The sequence below is a fragment of the Lipotes vexillifer genome, unplaced genomic scaffold (assembly GCF_000442215.2).
Source record: "Lipotes vexillifer unplaced genomic scaffold, Lipotes_vexillifer_v1.1 scaffold356, whole genome shotgun sequence".
Lineage (NCBI taxonomy): Eukaryota > Metazoa > Chordata > Mammalia > Artiodactyla > Lipotidae > Lipotes > Lipotes vexillifer.
Window position 1 is genome coordinate 3,240,262 of NW_006797342.1, and position 7,726 is coordinate 3,247,987.

Genomic DNA, 7,726 nt, shown 5'->3' on the forward strand with positions numbered 1-7,726 from the left:
TTTATTTATTTATGTGGCTGTGCCGGGTCTTTAGTTGCGGCACGCGGGACCTAGTTCCCTGACTGGGGATCAAACCTGGGCCCCCTGCGTTGGGAGTGCAGGGTCTTAACCGCTGGACCACCAGGGAAGTCCCTGTATTTTACTTTTAATTTGAAAGAGTTTACTTCTTATGACTGAGTTTCAGGGGCAAGATACACCTATCCGCTAATAAACTTCATTTCATATTTGATTTGTGAATATAGGTCTCTATTATCTGATTATTCTTATATTATATATAGTTATATATAGTTTTATATATATATATATGTTTCCTTCGAAATCCTTTCCTATGTGTTTCGTATGTTTTCCTCAGATAATTTTGTAGGATCACTAACTTTTCCGTTTTACTCTGATCATTTCTTGGAGTGCAGGTTGCCCATAGTATCATAAGTACATCCACTCAAATTTTGGAGCCTTTCTAGCTAATGGGGGAGAAATAACATAAGCAAATGCTAACTTTGGCCATAATTGACCCATAATAAAACTGCTGTTTTTACTGGACGTTATTAAAGGTCACAGATGGAATTTTACTTGTTAATTTTAACAAAGATACTAAAATCTGTGATAAAATACTTGTTAAGGACATAATACGATTTAAGCAGATTATTTCTAAATCTCATAACAGCCTTGTAGTCTAGGTCTTGTTGTGCCAGTTAGGAAAGTGTCCAGCTGCATGTGATGCCCCGGTGACAGCAGCGTAAAGAAACCAGGTGGCCTTTCTCAGAGGAAGACAGAGGTGGGTGCTGCATGGGGCTACAGCTGCTGGGCCATGTCCTCCTGGGGCCAGGGTTTTCCCATCTTTATGTTTTCTTTATTCTCACACTTGTGGCCTCCTGGTCTCCTCAGCCAGCTTGGCTGTGTTCTAGATGTCAGTACGTTATCTATAGCTTTTTATGAAGACTAAATGATTCAGACAAGCAATCTGAGGTTCAGAGAGATGAAATACCTTTCTCCGAATCACAGAGCTAGAAGGTTGTAGGGCTTACTGCTGATACCAGATTTGTCGGATTTCCGAGCGCATATGCTCTTTGCTCCACCTGCCTGACCCTGAGGAGCACATGGGGGGGCCTTGGGCCCCAATTCCACGTGAAGAGCAGAGGCTGGAGGATGCTTGGGAAGGGCTTCAAGGTTCACCCATGCCCGGCGGGCATTTTTCCTCTTCTGCCGTCTTTAATCTTCTCACGTGCTCTTGGGTTATTTAAGGATGGGAGGAGTTAGTGAAAAGTAAAGACTGTTCTGCGGTTAAGATTTGCTCGGAGAGGATGACCAGTCTGTGGGGTGGAGTCGGGGCTTGGAGAGGGCGGCCCGGTGGACCACGCACCCCAGGACTCTGGGCTTCTCCGAGGGCAGCATCGCAGATGGGGGGGGGAATGGGAAGTCAGAGACCACGGAAGTGGACCAGGAATCTGTTACCATCTTGGTCAGTGAGCACACGTGTTCGAGAACAAGTGTCCTGCAAAGGCGAAGTGTGGGCTATGGGAAGAATGAGGGGCAAATGAACACAAACCCTTTACAGCTTCTGGAAAATGCTCTAAATATCCTAGTCTTGCCAACAGTGGGAAAGCAAATCCAGCTGCATGTTAAGAGAGGTGTATAATTCACATGCACCATTCTATTCTAAAGATGGATTTCAGAAAAATCTGATCTCTAACAAATGTCCATAAATTAATGCCAAAAATACAGTCTTCCTTAGGGGAGAGTCGGAGCTCTGTGTCCTGACACTCAGCTGTGCTGCGAGTCGGGGTGTGGCCTGGAGTCGGGTTGGCTGCGATAGCAGCGCGCGTCTCCAGTTCCCCGTGTTCCCGGCCTGCGCCGAGCGGCCGCGCGCCCCATATCACCTTGCCCGTGCCACGTGGAGCATTCGTCAGTGTTCTCCAAAGAAACGGAACCAGAGGAGTGTGCTTCTGTGTGCCCTGTGTATCTGCAGAGGAGATTTACTGTAAGGAATTGGCTCACAAGACGGAGGCCGAGAAGCCTCACGATTGGCTGCTCTCGAGCCGCAGACCCAGGAGCGCCGATGCTGTAAATCCTAACCCGGGGTCGGGGGAGGACGAGCCTCAGCTCAAGCAGTCAGACAGACAGAATTCAACCTCCTTCCAACTCCGTGTTCGATTCATGCCCTCAACGGGCTGCATGTTGCCGCCCACGTTGGTGAGGGCGGATCTTTACTCAGTCTGCAGAGTCAAATGCTAATGTTTTCCAGAAACACCCTCACAGAACACCCCAAAATAATGTTAAACCAGATATCGGGGCTCCCTGTGGCCCAGTCAAGTTGGCAAAAAATTAACCATCACACATGGATTGGGCCTCTGGTTACATTGCTGGTGGGTTATTTTCAGCCCTGATCGGTCAGTCACCATTCACATTATAGCACATTTTTAACTCAATTTTCCCATTAAAAAAATGGATACAAATAATTATTTAAAGTCCTTTAAAATTACTCTATTTTTGAACGTTTCCAGCGTATAGATTCTCAGGACACTAATTCTCTGCTGTCAATTACGTCTACACAAGGAACACAAAGCAAGATGACAAGAAACCGTAAAAGTAAGCCAGCATGGGATAGACCTGAGGACACTGCCCACTCCCAGGATGAAAGGGACCAGGCAGGTGCGGATTTTTGGAGAAGGCGCTGGCAATCCACACGGGCTCCTTGCCTCCAGGTGATTGGTGCCATAAGGAAAGGACTGTGCCAGGTGTTCTAATTTTTCAAGACACAGAAACATTATCTTTTTGTCAAATAACTATCTTTTAAAATGTTGGGTCCCTTAGAAAACGCCATGTGGTTTGAGAAACCACCTCTGTGCGTGGGACACAGCCCAAGGGCTCCGGCTGGATACCTCTGTTCTAGGGCAGAAAGGGTGGAATTCAGGTCTCTAGAGTGTTGGACTTCACTTAATTTCATGCTCATTTTTGTGCCTTAGGCAAGTGACTCTACCTCTGTGATTTCACTTTTCTCAGATAGAAGATGAAGCTACTTACTGCATTAGACTGAAGATCTTCACTATTCCATCCTGTTCCGAGGCAACTAAAACCCAGCACGTCCCGAACTGAACCCACCACTTCTCCTCAAACCCACTCGTCTTTCTGTCTCCTCCTCCTTGGAGAATGCCATCCCCGTCCACTCGGGCACCGAGGCCTCCCTCAATGCCAGCATCATCTAAGTGCAGAATATTATCTTCCTTCACTCCCAAAATAAACCAGGAGTCTTGTTAATTCCAGATTCTTGAAATCTCTTGAATCCACTCTTTTCTCTCTAAATCCACCGACATTCCTTCAATTAAAGGCTCCATTATTTATTTATGGGTTATTTATATTGCCTTCCAATCAGCAACCTCACCTCTGCTTTCCAGCCCATCCATCATCCTGCTGCCAGCGTGATTCTTCCAACTTACACATTGGACCAAACCATTTCAAAATTCTGATCACAGAATTCTTCTCGAGGCAAAGTTGTATTCTTAGCACCTAACATAGTTATTCATGATGTTCAAGGACATATGATGGATGAGTGAATGAAATAATTCTTTGCTAAATCTCACATTTTATGTACAAAAAATATAACCCACCTCTGGACATTGATTCAATTGTTGGCTCAAGGCATTGATGGCATTTAGGGTTGGATCAGAGAATATTTTGAATTTCTTATTACATTTTTTTTAAGCTAAGCATCCAGGCCAAATTTGTGTGGCTAAATGTTCAACCCTTGAAAAATAAAGGTTTTGTCACTGTGCACAATTAAGTTAAAAAGTAAACGAATGTATTTATTCACGGTATAATCTATATTGTGACCATGTGCTCGTCTCCTGAAAATCTAGGTGTATCCTTCTTTGTACAGATTCTGAATTCCTTAAGAGATGGATAAAAATCAGTGTGGTTTTTGTTTTATTTAAATGTGGAAATTAGTAACTTGTTATTGGAATTTTTTATAATGAAATTCCTTGTTGTATGAGCAATGTGTCCTTAATTTCTCTATTTGGGGTAATTGATGCATTGATTTCCTGAAAGAGGAGTTAGGCGTGTATCTTCCACAAAGCCCCGATGTTCTCACGTTGTGTAAGAACTTGCAGTGGCTGCCCTTCCACAGAATCTTCCTTATTCTTCTCAGGCCAAATTGTAAGTGAAACGGCGATTCAAGCGTTTTATTGCTAATTCCAGTATTCACTCACTGGCGAGCGCCCTTCCTCATAATGGCCACCCTTAATGCTTCGAGATGTCATCGAGAGTGTGCAGTGAAGCCCTCAGAATTAACCACTCGTACTAATTATAGGCTCCACTGATGAATTCTTTTACCTTTGACCTGGGAAGGAAAGCCATAAATTCACATCCATGAATGGGGAAGGAATTAGAGTGAGTGCTGCAGGGGCTCTGGGTCCCTTATTTATTTATTTTCACAGCACTTTCTGGTTCTGCAAACACACTCTCGTCAGGATTATTCTCAGGTTATTTGTCTGGAATCCAAAGGAAGGTGACTGTGTATTTTGTGGATTTACATGCCATTTCTACAAGCTAATCTCTCTTTAAAAATGGATAAAATAGATGTATTAAACCAGAAAGGAAATATTAGCTTTGGTTCCTTTTGTAATCCAGGTTGATTAAGGAAAGCATTGTTGAAAAAGGGCCGGACTTTATTCTGAAAGGAAAACAATGAGAATCGTGATGGTCTGTATCATGAGAATGAACACAAAGCAGGGTAGGAAGGATGCCCCATCTCGTGCTTGGGACCCACAAAGGAGAGAGAGGGGCCTGGCGTGGCAGGAGGGGTGCCACACATGACTCAGAGGATTTAGGTCCTGCCCCTTCCGGCCAGTGACAAGTCAGGTGACCCTGGGCAAGTGAGTTAACCTCTGGGAGTCTTGGTTTCTCAGCTGTGAAGCGGGGGTAGTGATCCACAGGGCTCCTGTGAGACTCCAGTGAGATAATGGGTGGCTGTGAAATGGTTTTGACAACTGAAAGCATTGCACAAATGCCAGGGATTACTATTGTTTTTTTATTACTGTTGTATTTTTAAAAACAAACCCATGTCTGTGACAACATCACCGTGTGCTCCCCACTTCTGAGCCCGACCTTTATGGCATTGTCCAGCCATAAAGAGCATCTCATGATTCCAGGTGAGCCTCGTAGGACCTGGTGACATAGACAATGTTTATACTGATGTCAGAACTAAGGGAAAGCCCAGGCATGATTCTCTATCAGCAGCCATTGTGCTGTGTGTTTCCTGCTTTAAATTATATCTTTGAAAATGTTATTGTACAATCTGCAGTCTGTCAGCTTGGAATACAAGCTTCCACTATTTTAGTGACAGCAGGGAACCACAGATGTAAATCCATCGTTTATTATGTTACAACCAGGAGACCTGTGGCCCAGAGAGGCTAGGTGACTGATCCGAGGGTACAGAGCAAGCAGGTGATGTGATAGACTCCCGAACTTTTGTGAAGGTTCTTCAAAGGTCTGTTACACAAAGTTTCTTGATTCCAAGAAATAAAAATCAACTCTGTATAAGTTAAAGAAGAAATTCATTAAAGTGATATAGGGGACCCACAAAACCGCCAGGAGGCTTGTGAACTAGCAGACTCCAAGGGGCATCTGGAGATCTAATGGCTGGATCAGTCAGACTGGGACGCTGTTTGCTGCACTCAATAGATCCCAAGTATCCTGCTCTCCAGGTGTGTAGGGCCAAGAAGGAATATCCAATCTATGAGCCTAGGTCACTGCTTGAAACCTGGCTGCCAGGGATGGGGCAGGTGGCTCTCCCCCACCTGGAGGGAGGTGGGCATACCTATGTATATTAATGCCCAATTCTATTTTTACATAATTATTATACAATTCTATAATTGTGCATATTTTACACAATTATATAATCAATATACATTAATTGGGCATTAATATATTAAATGTGGAATATTACCCAAAGGAGAGAAGATTGGATGTTGAAAAGCAAAAAAAGGGGCTTCCCTGGTTGCGCAGTGGTTAAGAATACGCCTGCCAATGCAGGGGACACGGGTTCGATCCCTGGTCCAGGAAGATCCCACATGCTGCGGAGCAACTAAGCCTGTGTGCCACAACTACTGAGCCTGTGCTCTAGAGCCCGCGAGCCACAACTACTGAGCCCACGTGCCACAACTTCTGAAGCCTGTGCGCCTAGAGCCCGTGCTCTGCGACAAGGGAAGTCACTGCAATGAGAAGCCCACGCACCACAATGAAGAGTAGCCCCCGCTTGTCGCAACTAGAGAAAGCCTGCGGGCAGCAACGAAGTCCCAACGCAGCCAAATATAAATACATACACACACATATATATATAAAAGAAAAGCAAAAAAAAAAAAGGAACAGAAAACATCCATCAAAGTTCACCTTTTTGTGCAAGAACTCTTTCCACTCTTGCCTTGTACATTTCAACTACCCTTCAGACAGCCATGTGCACCCTTGCCCTCAGCTGTTTCGGCATCCGCACTACCTGATCTGGGGATGCCTATTATTCTCCTAGCTCAGATCCCCCTGTAATATCTTCAACTCAGGACAAAAGTGTAAAGGTAATCACAACCAATGCATCTTATGCGAAATAAAAGGAGAAAAGAGCGTACAAGGCAGTGACCTCATGGTTCATGATAAATCCACATCCCTCAAAGTCTTGGAGTTCCTTATGCTTGTGTATTCTACTTATTCCAAGACATTTCTGGGACTTTAGCTTTTTAATGGGGACCAGCAGTAAGCTCATGTTTTGAGAACCACTGGCTCCTCGAGCGAGTTCCCTGGATGCAGAGTCTGCCGACTGTGCCCAGAACCACACGTTCAGCCAGACCCCAAAGTGTGTACGTCCCCGCTTTGTTAGCATCGTCTGTGTGCAAGTCCACAGACACTTCTGAGCTTTTGTCCATAAAAGTCGACAAGTTTTACAGTTAGGTTTTCATTTTAAAACCTCTTCTCCCGGTCTAAGCCTGTGTTGGTTCTGCAGTGGTACGGTGGGAATGCACTTGCGTTGCAGATCTGTAGTCAGGGACACGTGTGCGCATGTGTCACGTGTGTGTGCATGGCATGGGGGAGGGGTATCCGCAGGCCCCCACATCCCGCTAAGTTAAGGGAGTGACTGAGATATTCCGGGTCCACTCGTTTTTGTTAGTCTGTGGTGTTATGCCCTCAGGGATATTTGAAGTCACCGTGGAGTCAGAATGTTACATGTTGGGGGAAGTGCACAAAACCCGTTTTTCCCTGGTAAAGACAGAGCGATAGGTTGTCATCGAAACCAGCTTTCCCAGAGGAACTTGGTAAAAGACTGAACTCATTTGCAAGGAGGCTGGAAACAGAACCCGGTAATTGTCCCTTCGCAGCGCCCTTGTGACAGTCCCTGCCCTGAACTGACCTGTGTGCCTCTGCTCCTCCCGAGGGGCTCTGAGCTCCTAGGGGCAGCGGGTAATGCGCTCCGGAAACTTCTGTCACCCGCACGCAGCAGGGTGCAGTAAAAGGTTGTTATGTCAACGAGCATCTGGAAGGCTTGTTCGTGAAGTTTGCACACTCATGGCACTTTCTAAGTCAAAGTCGTGGTTTATGCAATCAGCAAAATGTCTCCCCAGAACAGCAGGGGTGTATTTTTTTTTTTTTTTTTTTTTTTTTTTTTTGCTGGCCGCGGGCCTCTCATTGTTGTGGCCTCTCCCGTTGCGGGGCACAGGCTCCGGACGCGCAGGCTCAGTGGCCA